Consider the following 16400-nt stretch of genomic DNA (forward strand, 5'->3'; position numbering starts at 1 on the left):
AAATGCTTGATGCTATAACATGCTATAACACAATAGTAAACAACTTGTTCTGTCTTTTTTACCTTTTAAGTTTCTGGGAAACATCCTCCAGTGATGTTTTGAACATATGATGCAATTGGCTCGGACACTTTTATCCAAAGCGACCAACTGAATGCGATTTCAGCAAGTAAGGGTTAAGGGCCTTGCGTAAGGGGCCAACAAAATTACGACACCTGTCTCTGGTATTACAAATGCAAACATTTGTAAAATAAAATTAATAACGCTTAAAATTGCACAATATTTCTATTTTGTAAGACTAGTGTAATGCTGTTATGACAGAAACATAAGCTATACAACAGGTACAGGTCACAGGGAGTTTTTTCTTACCACTGTCACCCTCGGCATGCTTAATTAACAGGGGTTATTGGTAGTCGTGGGCGTATCGATCCAAATATCGATAGTATCGATACCAACGTTGGTATTGGAATCGGATCGATACTAATGTGATAACGTTCAGTTTTTTCTCCGCTACATTCAGTATGTTCCTCCCGTTTTATCAAAAAGTAGACGTGTGTGCAAACACCGCTCTTTCACATCTTACAGGCACACTTTGCTCCTCCCTGCTCTGCTCTGCTCTGTTGTTGTGCCGTCATGTGACTAGGCGGCACTGAGAGAAAATACTTGTTTTAAAGTTTTAAAACAATTGTTTTTCAGTAATAATTTGTTGTACTGTACTTTGTTTTTAAGCCAGAGAAGAAGTGTAGTGAAATGCATAAATTTAGTTTTATTATATTATTGTTTATGAACAAAAACCTTCCCCTTAAAAAAGGTTTACGTTCTTTAATAATTTTGTGTACAGTAGACCCTTGACTTATGAATTTAATTGGTTCTGAGGGGCTGTTCCTAAGTCAAAATGTTCTTTAGTTAAACCTATTTTTCCCATAAGAAATAATGTAAATAGAATTAATCTGTGCCAGACCTCCCAAACCACCCCTTACCTAACCTTTCTAATGTCTTAAATGCTCTTTTTTGTTATAAATGCAACTAGATTTTCCCCTAAATCTTAAATTATAGAATAGACATTACTGTAATAAACAATAATACATAGTTGTACTGTACATAAAACAACACACATCACATTTCAGTACAGTACATGTGCTGTACTATACACTATAATACATTTCCTTCTTCTAAAATGTATCTACTAGAAACAACAATAACTCTCATATTTCTCTATTATCTCCTTCTTTATTTCAATGGTGTTGTATTTTGTAGGTGTAATTGCACGAAAGAATAATTTCCTTCTTCTCTCTCACTCACTGTCCCCTCTGTCGGATACACAGTGACAGCTACTGGCAGGAGTAATTGTACAACACACCAAATTGTAATAGATTGTTTTATTTTCTCACCACTGCGCATTCTCTGCACATTCTTTGATGCCATTTTACTCTACAATTTTACAAAATATAAAGAAAACACTGGAAAAACACCGTCCGCTCTCCGCTCACTGTATATATACAGTATATATAGAGAGAGAGTCAACTTGTTCGCGACGTCACGTGTTTTGCGAATTTCGGTTCGTAATACGAAATTTTTTCGTACGTTAAGTTGAAAAAGATCGCTCATAACCTGAAATGTTCGTATGGTAAACCGTTCATAACTCAAGGGTCTACTGTACTTTGTTTATGTTACAAAAAGCCAAAGAAGTACAAAGAGAGAGAGAAATTGTGTTTTCTTATGATATAATAAAATAAAAATTAGACTTCATTAGAGTTCATTACAGTAATAAAAGTTCTGTAGTGGGTTTTAACATGCATGCAATCATCTAATAAACACAATAATCATTTAGTGATCAAAGCATATTGATGATACATTCACCTCATAAAGCATGACACACTGCTCTTCCCTACAAAAAAAGTAAATAAGCTGCTTTTTATTAGTAAAAAGTATCTGTATCAGTATCGGCGATAATGGCCCGGTATATACTTGGTATCGGATCGATACCAAATTTTGCAGTATCGCACACCACTTGTTTATGGTCTGTTGATCCTGGATTCTATAAAGTTGCTTTGAGACAATTTCCATTGTAAAAAGCACTATACAATTAAATCTGACTTGACTTGAATGATGAAACAGTTCCTTAGCCTTTTAAAAATCATTTTGTTGTTTGATTATTTTTAAATAAATTACTTCCTTTACAATAAAAACACAGATATAACATGTCCACATGTAATGGAGAAATTTGGCATTCTATTTATGTCTGTTTATGTCATTTAAAACTGATAACCAGTCTTTAAGATACAAATAACTTATATAGCAAAATAATGAAAATAACCACCTAGATAGCGAGACAAACAATGTTTTTCTGGACAACCGGCAAAGGATGGCTTTTGCCTCAGGATTCGCAACAACAAAGTGACCACCTGACCATGATGCTGCTGGACGCCCCTTTCCCAAACCAATGGCTTTTGATAGAAGTTGACCTTTCCTTTTATTGTTAACTCAAAAGATTATGACATAATTTGAAGTAAATGTACACTCAAAAAACAAAGAATTGGCATTCGTTCTTGTTAAGCAAACAAATCAAATTGATATTAATTGATTTGACCCATTTTTAAAATGTACTTAAAATATCTGTGTTAATACAACGTAATTATCCTAATTGTTAAATTGACCTAAATCAATCAACTGAAATAAAAGAGAACAAATTGAGTGTATCCAACTCTCGCGAGGTTTTAAATTCATTAAACAAAAAAATTACTTTTGATTAACTTAACAGATCAAATTAAGTTTAGACTACTTAAATAAATTGTGGTGGATAAACAAAATTGCTTTATGTCCAAAGAAATAAATACAATTGTGTGGAAATACTTTCCATAATTCAATTAAGTTCAGCCAAATAATTTTTTTTTGGAGTGTATGCCCATTCTGTAAAAATCATTCTTGAGATCAGGTACTGATGTTGAAAGCAAAGTTGGCTCATTCCAGCGTATCTCAATGGTGTTTAATGGGGTTGAGTTAAGGGCTCTCTGTTTGCCACTGAAATCCTTCACACCAAACTCAAACATGTCTATTAGGTTTAGTGAGAGGCACAGTATTGTTGCAACAAGGAAAGTGACAAAGATTTAATCTATTTTATGTACTTGTTGGCAATAGCTATGGCTAAAACACATGTATTAAATAATTAATAGGTGTGTCCTCTTAGTTTTGGACATACACTATATTGCCAAAAGTATTCACTCAGAATTCAGGTGTTTCAATCACTTCCATGGCAACAGGTGTATGAAACCAAGCACATAGGCATGCAGACTGCTTCTACAAACATTAGTGAAAGAATGGGTCGCTCCCAGGAGCTCAGTGAATTCCAGCGTGGTACCGTGATAGGATGCCACCTGTGCAACAAGTCCAGTCGTGAAATTTCCTCGCTACTAAATATTCCACAGTCAACTGTCAGTGGTATTATAACAAAGTGGAAGTGATTGGGAACGACAGCAACTCAGTCACGAAGTGGTAGGCTATGTAAAATGACAGAGCGGGGTCAGCGGATAGTGCGCAGAGGTCGCCAACTTTCAGGAACAGTGTAGAGAGCTTCATGGAATGGGTTTCCATGGCCGAGCAGCTGCATCCAAGCCTTACATCACCAAGCGCAATGCAAAGCGTCGGATGCAGTGGTGTAAAGCACGCCGCCACTGGACTCTAGAGCAGTGAAGACGTGTTCTCTGGAGTGACGAATCACGCTTCTCCGTCTGGCAATCCGATGGACGAGTCTGGGTTTGGTGGTTGCCAGGCGAACGGTACTTGTTTGACTGCATTGTGCCAAGTGTAAAGTTTGGTAGAGGGGGAATTTTGGTGTGAGGTTGTCTTTCAGGAGTTGGGCTTGTCCCTTTATTTCCAGTAAAAGGAACTCCCAACTTTGTGGGAACAGTTTGGGGATGGCCCTTTCCTGTTCCAACATGACTGCACACCAGTGCACAAAGCAAGCTCCATAAAGACATGGATGAGCGAGTTTGGTGTGGAAGAACTTGACTGGCCTGCACAGAGTCCTGACCTCAACCCAACAGAACACCTCTGGGATGAATTAGAGCGGAGACTGCGAGCCAGGCCTTCTCGTCCAACATCAGTGCCTGACCTCACAAATGCACTTCTGGAAGAATGGTCAAGCTGTTATACCTGCAAAGGGTGGGCTGACATCATATTAAACCTTATGGATTAAGAATGGGCTGTCACTCAAGTTTGTATGCGTGTGAAGGCAGACGAGCGAATACTTTTGGCAATGCAGTATTTAATTATGTGTAAAATAATCTATTCTACAGTAACTAAAAGTATCTCACACTTGCCTCATAAAACATCAACTTCCTTTGTTATTATTAACTGGCATCTGTAATGACTTAATGCAGCCCAGCCCTTCACTCTTCCATGCTTAAGCAGAACTATTGTTGTTGGTTGAATGGCTGTTTGTTGGTCTTGGGACTTCATCAGTCCCTGACCCTTCATTTATACTTTTTCCTCTGCTCCTTCCTTATTGAATTTAGCAGCTGTGTTTGATTGGGGTCCATCGTCTTCTCTATTAATAGCTTATAGGTCAGAGAGACCTGAACAATAAGCTAGGAAGTTACCCACCTACTCCTATAGATGACTTAACAATGGTGGACAGAGACGAAAAAGAATGCTGTTTCCTTATCTCAAACACACATGCATTCTCTTAACCCCTTCATATCACTGCAGACAAGGGCATTTATGTAAAGATATTCCAGGGGCTTGCATAGATCCCTGACCTCAACTCCAAAACACATTTGGGATGAATGAATGGCAATTGAGAGCCAGGGCTCATCATTATACCTTTAGCAAAATAGTGTACCTGTCATGTATGCTGCAGCCAGCATTATTTGTGAAATTCATACTGTTTAAGATAATTATCACACACCTAGAGCACCTCTATGTTTTTATTCTATGTTCTATGTTCTTTTGAAATTATTTTTGTTTATGCATTAATTCCCCTTTTTCTCCCAACTTTAGCACATCCAATTACCCAGTTGCATTATGCTTCCACCCTACTGATGTTGATCTCCACCCTGGTTGAGGAGAGCCAAGACTAACACACATCCCTTCCGACACGTGTGCAGTAGCCAAGTTCATATGCGGATCAGCTTTGTGTACGAAGAGACACACCCTGATCAATTATTCCTCGTCTCTGTGCAGGCGCCATCAATCAGCCAGCAGAATTTGTAACTGCAACAGTTATGAGGTCCCGTCCGGCTCACACCCTGTATGAACAACAGCCAATCGTTGTTCATGTAGGCGCCCAACCTGCCGGTAGCAGAGCTGAGATTCGAACTGACGAGTTCGAAATGAAATAGGGAATTGTGTGCCACCTGAGTGCCCACCTCTATGTTATTTTACAGTTTGTTTTGCAAAGCCTGGGGCAGCCAGAGAGAACAAACAAGCCCCCTCCAATCCCCTTTCCCTTTTGATATACAGTCAATTCCAAAAATTATTGGCGCCCTTTGTAAAAATAGGTGAATTTGTGGTTTTTGAGCCCATCAAATGAGACACTAGCACAACACATACACTATTTTACAATTATTGGCTCAAATAAGCATCCTAATGAATAAACTTTGTCTAAAGAATTTTTATTTTATCTGAGTTTTTATCTGATAATTGTGTGTTTTATTTATTTATTAGGATTTTAATGTCATGTTTTACACTTTTGGTTACATTTATGACAGAAACGGTAGTTACTCATTACACAAGATTCATCATTTCACAAGTTTAATATCAAACACAGTCCTGGTCAATTTAGTATCTCCAATTCACCTCACTTGCACATCTTTGGACTGTGGGAGGAAACCGGAGCACCCGGAGGAAACCCACGCAGACACGGGGAGAACATGCAAACTCCACACCAAAAGGACCCAGACAGCTCCATCTGGGGGTCGAACCCAGGACCTTCTTGCTGTGAGGCGACAGTGCTACCCACCGTGCCGCCCAAACAACCAAGTAAATCCTAGCTGAAATAAACCAGCTTAGATGTATTTTTTGCCCATACCTTCAGTGAAAATGTTGTTTAAAAGTATAACAGCTGGAAATTTGCATTAGTATTTCGGGCACCATTTCTACAAATCTACAATTAGGCTGCATCACCAACACCAGCTTACTATTTAGAAGGTGGGCCCGGAGAAAGCCTTTTTATTCCATTTAATCACAAAGAGTCGGTTTCTATAGTCAGATGAGACAGCATATTAGAAACAAACAGAACATACTTGTTACGATTTACTGATGGGTGGACTCAATCGCGGGGTGTATGTCGCCCTGAGGGGGCAGAGTCGATCCGAAGCAGAACTCAGAGAACCCCTTCAAGACAAAAAATGAAACCGCGGAACGGAAAGGGGCTGGGCGAGCCCAAGCCAACTGAAAAAGAGAAGATAACAAAAGTTTCACTACTCTGAAGTGGCGAGCCCAACTAAGTACGAGATATAAAAGAAAGGGGGCTAAAGAGCCCGGTTCGCTACACCAGACACGACCAAAAGCCGAATCGTGATGCGCATTTGAAACGCGCCTCGGTGTGATTCGAACCGACGCCGTCCTATACTAACCCGCGGTGACTTAACCGGATGCGCCACAGCGCCACTAACAAATACGGCGCTGGTGAGCAATATGAAGGGCAAACAAAGGATCGCTTCTTTTGTAAATAAAGAGATTAATTCTTTCTATCTCTGACTATTTAAAGGCGATATCAAACAAAGGGGTAATTATGAAAGGAGCAGGCTAAAATATAAACCCGTCTTAACCAAAAGTGGATTTAATGAGAGAATTCTAACGCGTTACGCCCACACCCGAGTGAGAGGCGATACGCTCGTGAACACCACCGATGAGTACGGAAAACCCCGAGCTCATGGGCGGGACGAACTGAGCTTGGTCTGTCTAGCGACCATGCAGAGAAAGCACAGCGAGGAACGTAAAGCGACACAACGAGCACAGGAAAAGAGAAGAGACTTAAAGGGCAAATTCCCAAGTTTAATTAGGGAAATGCATAGTAGTCACACTGGTCCTGACCTGTCCCTGAGTCACTTTGATTACCTCGACCGTAGGTCTACCGCGAACCCTCTATGAGGCCTCGCGTTACCAGTATCCCTAACGAACCGTGCAAGAGAGCACAAAAGAGGGTGTGACGGGGATGCCTGGCTAAGCGTTCCCTTAAGTACCTGCTCAGCCAGGTGTTCCCCGTTGCTGCTGATTGCGCGAGGGCGGCTTGGGCTTTGTAGTTCTGCTCCCCCTAGTAGAACTACCACGAACCCGCCCTCGGGTGGCAATGAGAGGAGTCTCACGCGCTTGGCTCCCCCTGGTGGGCGCAGAGGGAGTCAAACGGCTTCTGTCCGTGCAAGCACCGGAGTCAGCTGAGTGAGACGCGGATCGGCCCCCCCTGGTGTCCACCAAGGGGACGGACCGACTCCTAACAGTACCCCCCCGTCTAGAAACGGCTCCCGACGTTCCCATGCCTGCTGCTCTGTTCTCTCGGAATTCGCGTATCAATGCTGGGTCTAAAATATGACGAGCTGGAACCCAGGACCTATGTTCGGGTCCATAGCCCTCCCAGTCTACCAGGTACTGGGTGGACCCCTGGACCCGTCGCGAGTCGAGCAATTGGCGGACGGAGTAGACCGGACCTCCGTTGATCACCCTGGGAGGCGGTGGGTGCGGTTGCGGCATGGTCCGGCATAAGTAGGGTTTTAGACGGGACACGTGGAACGTGGGATGAATCCTCATCGCTGGGGGGAGATCCAAGCGATAGGCGACAGGATTTATTCTCCTGATGACCTTAAATGGACCCACGTATCGGGGGGCCAGCTTCCCAGACTCGCCTCTAAGGGGCAAGTCCCGGGTGGAGAGCAGCACTCGCTGGCCCGGTCGAAACCGGGGGGCTGCCTGACGTCTCCGGTTGGCCGTGTTCTTCATGGTGGCCGCACTGGATTCCAGTGCGGCCTTGGCCCTGCGCCAAGCTTGCCTGCACCGGCCAACGAATTGCTGAGCTGCCGGGACTCCTACCTCTCTTTCCTGGGATGGGAAGAGTGGGGGAGGGAACCCAAACTGGCACTCAAAAGGCGACATGCCTATGGCCGAGTGCCGGAGGTTATTGTGGGCGTATTCAGCCCAGGGGAGCTTGTCGGGCCATGAGCGCGGGCAGCCGGAGGTCAGACATCTGAGGGAGCGAGTGAGATCCTGGATGACCCTCTCGGATTGCCCATTTGACTCTGGATGGTACCCAGAGGTCAGACTGACCGAGACCCCCATTAGCTGGCAGAATGCTCGCCAGAACCTACTCACAAACTGAGGGCCTCGATCTGAAACGATATCCATGGGGATCCCATGGGGCCTGACAACATGTTGGAGTAGGTTCTGGGCGGTCAGCCTGGCCGAGGGAAGTCCCGAGAGAGGTATAAACTTACAAGCCTTTGAGAAACGGTCAACAATAACCAGGATCGCGGTCAGCCCTTTGGAGGGAGGAAGGCCCGTGACGAAGTCCATCGAAATATGGGACCAGGGCCTTGAGGGGACGGGTAGGGGCATGAGCAGCCCCTGGGGCCGTGCCCTGGGTTCCTTGTTCTTAGAGCACACATCGCAGGTTGAAATGAGGGCCCGGACCTCCTTCTGCATGGCTGGCCACCAGAAGCAACGTTTAAGAAAGTCCAGGGTGCGAGCAACCCCTGGGTGACCAGTGAGGTTTGATGCGTGACCCCACAAAAAAACCTGACGGCGCATGCTGGACGGCACAAACAACTTCCCTTCAGGGCCCCCACCGGGATCGGGTTCCCTGCGCTGAGCTGCCAGGACCTTGCGCTCAATGTCCCATATAAGAGGGGCTACAATAAGAGCCGCTGGGATGATGGGTTTGGCCTCTGAGTCTGGTTGGGGAGGATCCCATTGACGGGAGAGAGCGTCTGGCTTGGTGTTCTTAGAGCCGGGACGGTACGAGAGGTTGAAATTGAATCTCCCGAAAAACAAAGACCAACGGGCCTGCCGGGAGTTCAACCTTTTGGCCTGCTGAATGTAGGCCAGGTTTTTGTGATCCGTCCATACTAAGAACGGAAGAGGTGCGCCCTCCAGCCAGTGACGCCATTCCTCCAAAGCCAATTTGACAGCCAGAAGTTCCTTATCGCCAATGGGATAATTACGCTCGGCTGAGGTGAGGCGGTGGGAGTAGTAGGCGCAAGGGTGCAGTTTCCGATCCTCCCCCGAGCGTTGCGAGAGGACCGCGCCTACCCCCACATCTGACGCGTCCACCTCCACAATGAACGGGAGCCCTGGGTCCGGAAGATGGAGTATGGGAGGGGAGGTCAGGAGCTCCTTAAGGGCGTCAAAAGCCTCTTGGGCCAAGCGGGGCCACTTAAAGCGACCTATCAAGCGTTTGGTGAGCTCGATAAGAGGGGCGGCTACGGAGCTAAAGTTCCGGATAAAACGCCGAAAGAAATTGGCGAATCCCAGAAAACGCTGAACGGTGCGTACTGAAGTCGGGACTGGCCAGTCTTTCACCGCCTGGTTCTTGGCGGGGTCCATCCTCAGCTCACCATGGGATACAATAAATCCCAGGAATGAGACGGAGGTTGCATGGAAGATGGATTTCTCCAGTTTCACAAATAAGTTGTGTTCCAAGAGTAGTTGGAGAATCCTTCTAACATGGGTAATATGTTCCGTGAGGGAGCGACTATAAATGAGGATATCGTCCAGGTAGACAAAAGCATACCGGTCCAGGGCTTCACGAAGTGCCTCATTTATGAATCTTTGGAATACCGCTGGTGCGTTAGTAAGGCCAAAAGGCATCACCCTATACTCGTAGTGCCCGGTCGGGGTGATAAAGGCGGTTTTCCACTCATCTCCCTTACGAACGCGAACCAAATTGTAGGCACTGCGAAGGTCCAATTTAGTGAAAATCTGGGCCTTCTGCAGTGTCTCAAAGGCGGTGTGCATCAGGGGCAGAGGATAACGGTCCTTGACCGTGATAGCATTTAAACCCCTGTAGTCAATGCAGGGGCGCAGGGTTCCATCCTTCTTGCCCACAAAGAAGAACCCTGCGCCCGCTGGAGAACTAGACGGTCGGATGAATCCCAGGGCTAAGGCCTCCTGGATGTACTCCTCCATGGCCTTCCGTTCGGGGGCCGCGAGTGCAAAAAGATGGCCCCTAGGAGGCGACGTACCGGGGAGCAGGTTGATCGCGCAGTCGAAAGCGCGATGAGGAGGCAATTGTTGAGCCTTGGCTTTGCTAAACACCTCCGCCAGATCATGATACACGGCGGGCACGGAGGAGAGGTCAGGAGGGGATGCCGATGGTTTGTTTAACAGGTCGCCCGGTGGTCGGGGCCGTATAAGACCTGACTCCTGACACTTTGGACTCCATGAGTAGATTGAACTTAAGTTCCAATCGATGACCGGGTTATGTAGCCTAAGCCAAGGGTAACCCAGAATCACTTGCATCTTGGGGGAGCGAGTGACAAAGAAAAACAAATTCTCAGAATGTTCCCCTAGACGCATTGTGATGGAAGGGGTTCTAAATCGGACTGAGCCTTCCCCCAGGGGATTGCCGTCTATAGCCACTATAGGGAGGGGTGTGGTTAGGGGTTGAGGAGTAATGCCGAGGTGTCTGACCAGTTGGTGGTCCATGAAGTTATTGGCCGCCCCCGAATCCACCCAGACCGCCAATTTACCTGATGAACCGCCTCTCCATTCCAGGATGGCTGTCAGCGAAAGACCGAGATCGGGAGAAATGAACCGGCCTCGACCCGAGCTCCCCTTTAGGGCCGGGCCGGCACGTTTCCCGATTGTGGGTGCTTTCCCCGGCGGCCCGAGGCTCCGAGATGGAAATTACGAGAAGTGCCTATTTGCATAGGTTCTTCCTCCACCGGAGGAGACACAGATGACCTGGCAACTTGGGGCCAGTAGTCCCTCGGGCTCGTAAACCGATTATCCTCCACCCGTTCACGGGCACGCTGTTTGAGGCGGAGGTCGAGGCAGCTTACCACCTCATATAGTCGGTTAAGTGAGGATGGGAGGTCGCGGGTCGCCAATTCGTCCTTAAGTCTTTCGCTAAGACCACGAAGAAAAATGGCCCTTAGAGCGGCCTGATCCCACCCACACTCGGCGGCTAGAGTTTTAAAATCGATTATATAATCCGTGGCCGAGCGGGACCCCTGCCTCAGGTCCAATAGGCGAGGCCCTGGTTCCTTGCCCCCCTGAGGAACATGAAAGGTCTCCATAAGTGCTTTGGAGAATTCTTTCTCCGATTCGCACTCAGGTGCCTTCTGTTCCCACAGAGCTGTGGCCCAAAGTAGGGCACGGTCCGACAGCAGCGAGATCATATAAGCTACCTTTGACCGCTCGGTGGGAAAACGGGAGGCTTGTAACTCAAATATCAGAGAGCATTGCAGAACGAAACCCCTGCATCGGTGGATCTCCCCCGAAAAGCGCTCGGGGGGGACGATCGGGGGTTCCGGGTTATGCCCCCCCGGAGGAGTGCTGACCGAGGACTGGGAAACCGCTAGCGTGCTGAATCGTTCAGCTAGCTGGCCAATCAAGTTCTCATGTCGGTGGATTGCCGACTCCTGCAGCTTGACGGCCTGCTGCAGGGTTGTGTGACCCGCTGAGTCCATTGTTGGTCACACCCTTCTGTTACGATTTACTGATGGGTGGACTCAATCGCGGGGTGTATGTCGCCCTGAGGGGGCAGAGTCGATCCGAAGCAGAACTCAGAGAACCCCTTCAAGACAAAAAATGAAACCGCGGAACGGAAAGGGGCTGGGCGAGCCCAAGCCAACTGAAAAAGAGAAGATAACAAAAGTTTCACTACTCTGAAGTGGCGAGCCCAACTAAGTACGAGATATAAAAGAAAGGGGGCTAAAGAGCCCGGTTCGCTACACCAGACACGACCAAAAGCCGAATCGTGATGCGCATTTGAAACGCGCCTCGGTGTGATTCGAACCGACGCCGTCCTATACTAACCCGCGGTGACTTAACCGGATGCGCCACAGCGCCACTAACAAATACGGCGCTGGTGAGCAATATGAAGGGCAAACAAAGGATCGCTTCTTTTGTAAATAAAGAGATTAATTCTTTCTATCTCTGACTATTTAAAGGCGATATCAAACAAAGGGGTAATTATGAAAGGAGCAGGCTAAAATATAAACCCGTCTTAACCAAAAGTGGATTTAATGAGAGAATTCTAACGCGTTACGCCCACACCCGAGTGAGAGGCGATACGCTCGTGAACACCACCGATGAGTACGGAAAACCCCGAGCTCATGGGCGGGACGAACTGAGCTTGGTCTGTCTAGCGACCATGCAGAGAAAGCACAGCGAGGAACGTAAAGCGACACAACGAGCACAGGAAAAGAGAAGAGACTTAAAGGGCAAATTCCCAAGTTTAATTAGGGAAATGCATAGTAGTCACACCGGTCCTGACCTGTCCCTGAGTCACTTTGATTACCTCGACCGTAGGTCTACCGCGAACCCTCTATGAGGCCTCGCGTTACCAGTATCCCTAACGAACCGTGCAAGAGAGCACAAAAGAGGGTGTGACGGGGATGCCTGGCTAAGCGTTCCCTTAAGTACCTGCTCAGCCAGGTGTTCCCCGTTGCTGCTGATTGCGCGAGGGCGGCTTGGGCTTTGTAGTTCTGCTCCCCCTAGTAGAACTACCACGAACCCGCCCTCGGGTGGCAATGAGAGGAGTCTCACGCGCTTGGCTCCCCCTGGTGGGCGCAGAGGGAGTCAAACGGCTTCTGTCCGTGCAAGCACCGGAGTCAGCTGAGTGAGACGCGGATCGGCCCCCCCTGGTGTCCACCAAGGGGACGGACCGACTCCTAACAGTACCCCCCCGTCTAGAAACGGCTCCCGACGTTCCCATGCCTGCTGCTCTGTTCTCTCGGAATTCGCGTATCAATGCTGGGTCTAAAATATGACGAGCTGGAACCCAGGACCTATGTTCGGGTCCATAGCCCTCCCAGTCTACCAGGTACTGGGTGGACCCCTGGACCCGTCGCGAGTCGAGCAATTGGCGGACGGAGTAGACCGGACCTCCGTTGATCACCCTGGGAGGCGGTGGGTGCGGTTGCGGCATGGTCCGGCATAAGTAGGGTTTTAGACGGGACACGTGGAACGTGGGATGAATCCTCATCGCTGGGGGGAGATCCAAGCGATAGGCGACAGGATTTATTCTCCTGATGACCTTAAATGGACCCACGTATCGGGGGGCCAGCTTCCCAGACTCGCCTCTAAGGGGCAAGTCCCGGGTGGAGAGCAGCACTCGCTGGCCCGGTCGAAACCGGGGGGCTGCCTGACGTCTCCGGTTGGCCGTGTTCTTCATGGTGGCCGCACTGGATTCCAGTGCGGCCTTGGCCCTGCGCCAAGCTTGCCTGCACCGGCCAACGAATTGCTGAGCTGCCGGGACTCCTACCTCTCTTTCCTGGGATGGGAAGAGTGGGGGAGGGAACCCAAACTGGCACTCAAAAGGCGACATGCCTATGGCCGAGTGCCGGAGGTTATTGTGGGCGTATTCAGCCCAGGGGAGCTTGTCGGGCCATGAGCGCGGGCAGCCGGAGGTCAGACATCTGAGGGAGCGAGTGAGATCCTGGATGACCCTCTCGGATTGCCCATTTGACTCTGGATGGTACCCAGAGGTCAGACTGACCGAGACCCCCATTAGCTGGCAGAATGCTCGCCAGAACCTACTCACAAACTGAGGGCCTCGATCTGAAACGATATCCATGGGGATCCCATGGGGCCTGACAACATGTTGGAGTAGGTTCTGGGCGGTCAGCCTGGCCGAGGGAAGTCCCGAGAGAGGTATAAACTTACAAGCCTTTGAGAAACGGTCAACAATAACCAGGATCGCGGTCAGCCCTTTGGAGGGAGGAAGGCCCGTGACGAAGTCCATCGAAATATGGGACCAGGGCCTTGAGGGGACGGGTAGGGGCATGAGCAGCCCCTGGGGCCGTGCCCTGGGTTCCTTGTTCTTAGAGCACACATCGCAGGTTGAAATGAGGGCCCGGACCTCCTTCTGCATGGCTGGCCACCAGAAGCAACGTTTAAGAAAGTCCAGGGTGCGAGCAACCCCTGGGTGACCAGTGAGGTTTGATGCGTGACCCCACAAAAAAACCTGACGGCGCATGCTGGACGGCACAAACAACTTCCCTTCAGGGCCCCCACCGGGATCGGGTTCCCTGCGCTGAGCTGCCAGGACCTTGCGCTCAATGTCCCATATAAGAGGGGCTACAATAAGAGCCGCTGGGATGATGGGTTTGGCCTCTGAGTCTGGTTGGGGAGGATCCCATTGACGGGAGAGAGCGTCTGGCTTGGTGTTCTTAGAGCCGGGACGGTACGAGAGGTTGAAATTGAATCTCCCGAAAAACAAAGACCAACGGGCCTGCCGGGAGTTCAACCTTTTGGCCTGCTGAATGTAGGCCAGGTTTTTGTGATCCGTCCATACTAAGAACGGAAGAGGTGCGCCCTCCAGCCAGTGACGCCATTCCTCCAAAGCCAATTTGACAGCCAGAAGTTCCTTATCGCCAATGGGATAATTACGCTCGGCTGAGGTGAGGCGGTGGGAGTAGTAGGCGCAAGGGTGCAGTTTCCGATCCTCCCCCGAGCGTTGCGAGAGGACCGCGCCTACCCCCACATCTGACGCGTCCACCTCCACAATGAACGGGAGCCCTGGGTCCGGAAGATGGAGTATGGGAGGGGAGGTCAGGAGCTCCTTAAGGGCGTCAAAAGCCTCTTGGGCCAAGCGGGGCCACTTAAAGCGACCTATCAAGCGTTTGGTGAGCTCGATAAGAGGGGCGGCTACGGAGCTAAAGTTCCGGATAAAACGCCGAAAGAAATTGGCGAATCCCAGAAAACGCTGAACGGTGCGTACTGAAGTCGGGACTGGCCAGTCTTTCACCGCCTGGTTCTTGGCGGGGTCCATCCTCAGCTCACCATGGGATACAATAAATCCCAGGAATGAGACGGAGGTTGCATGGAAGATGGATTTCTCCAGTTTCACAAATAAGTTGTGTTCCAAGAGTAGTTGGAGAATCCTTCTAACATGGGTAATATGTTCCGTGAGGGAGCGACTATAAATGAGGATATCGTCCAGGTAGACAAAAGCATACCGGTCCAGGGCTTCACGAAGTGCCTCATTTATGAATCTTTGGAATACCGCTGGTGCGTTAGTAAGGCCAAAAGGCATCACCCTATACTCGTAGTGCCCGGTCGGGGTGATAAAGGCGGTTTTCCACTCATCTCCCTTACGAACGCGAACCAAATTGTAGGCACTGCGAAGGTCCAATTTAGTGAAAATCTGGGCCTTCTGCAGTGTCTCAAAGGCGGTGTGCATCAGGGGCAGAGGATAACGGTCCTTGACCGTGATAGCATTTAAACCCCTGTAGTCAATGCAGGGGCGCAGGGTTCCATCCTTCTTGCCCACAAAGAAGAACCCTGCGCCCGCTGGAGAACTAGACGGTCGGATGAATCCCAGGGCTAAGGCCTCCTGGATGTACTCCTCCATGGCCTTCCGTTCGGGGGCCGCGAGTGCAAAAAGATGGCCCCTAGGAGGCGACGTACCGGGGAGCAGGTTGATCGCGCAGTCGAAAGCGCGATGAGGAGGCAATTGTTGAGCCTTGGCTTTGCTAAACACCTCCGCCAGATCATGATACACGGCGGGCACGGAGGAGAGGTCAGGAGGGGATGCCGATGGTTTGTTTAACAGGTCGCCCGGTGGTCGGGGCCGTATAAGACCTGACTCCTGACACTTTGGACTCCATGAGTAGATTGAACTTAAGTTCCAATCGATGACCGGGTTATGTAGCCTAAGCCAAGGGTAACCCAGAATCACTTGCATCTTGGGGGAGCGAGTGACAAAGAAAAACAAATTCTCAGAATGTTCCCCTAGACGCATTGTGATGGAAGGGGTTCTAAATCGGACTGAGCCTTCCCCCAGGGGATTGCCGTCTATAGCCACTATAGGGAGGGGTGTGGTTAGGGGTTGAGGAGTAATGCCGAGGTGTCTGACCAGTTGGTGGTCCATGAAGTTATTGGCCGCCCCCGAATCCACCCAGACCGCCAATTTACCTGATGAACCGCCTCTCCATTCCAGGATGGCTGTCAGCGAAAGACCGAGATCGGGAGAAATGAACCGGCCTCGACCCGAGCTCCCCTTTAGGGCCGGGCCGGCACGTTTCCCGATTGTGGGTGCTTTCCCCGGCGGCCCGAGGCTCCGAGATGGAAATTACGAGAAGTGCCTATTTGCATAGGTTCTTCCTCCACCGGAGGAGACACAGATGACCTGGCAACTTGGGGCCAGTAGTCCCTCGGGCTCGTAAACCGATTATCCTCCACCCGTTCACGGGCACGCTGTTTGAGGCGGAGGTCGAGGCAGCTTACCACCTCATATAGTCGGT

At 49.1% G+C, this 16400-nt stretch overlaps 1 protein-coding gene across 1 annotated transcript in view; it reads right to left on the reverse strand.

Annotated features, from left to right (window-relative positions):
• Nucleotides 1–16400, reverse strand: part of podxl (podocalyxin-like) — a 63118-nt gene that overhangs the window by 13256 nt on the left and 33462 nt on the right. The window lies entirely within an intron of this gene.

Source organism: Trichomycterus rosablanca, chromosome 1 (genome assembly GCF_030014385.1).
Source record: "Trichomycterus rosablanca isolate fTriRos1 chromosome 1, fTriRos1.hap1, whole genome shotgun sequence".
In the NCBI taxonomy this organism is placed as follows: domain Eukaryota; kingdom Metazoa; phylum Chordata; class Actinopteri; order Siluriformes; family Trichomycteridae; genus Trichomycterus; species Trichomycterus rosablanca.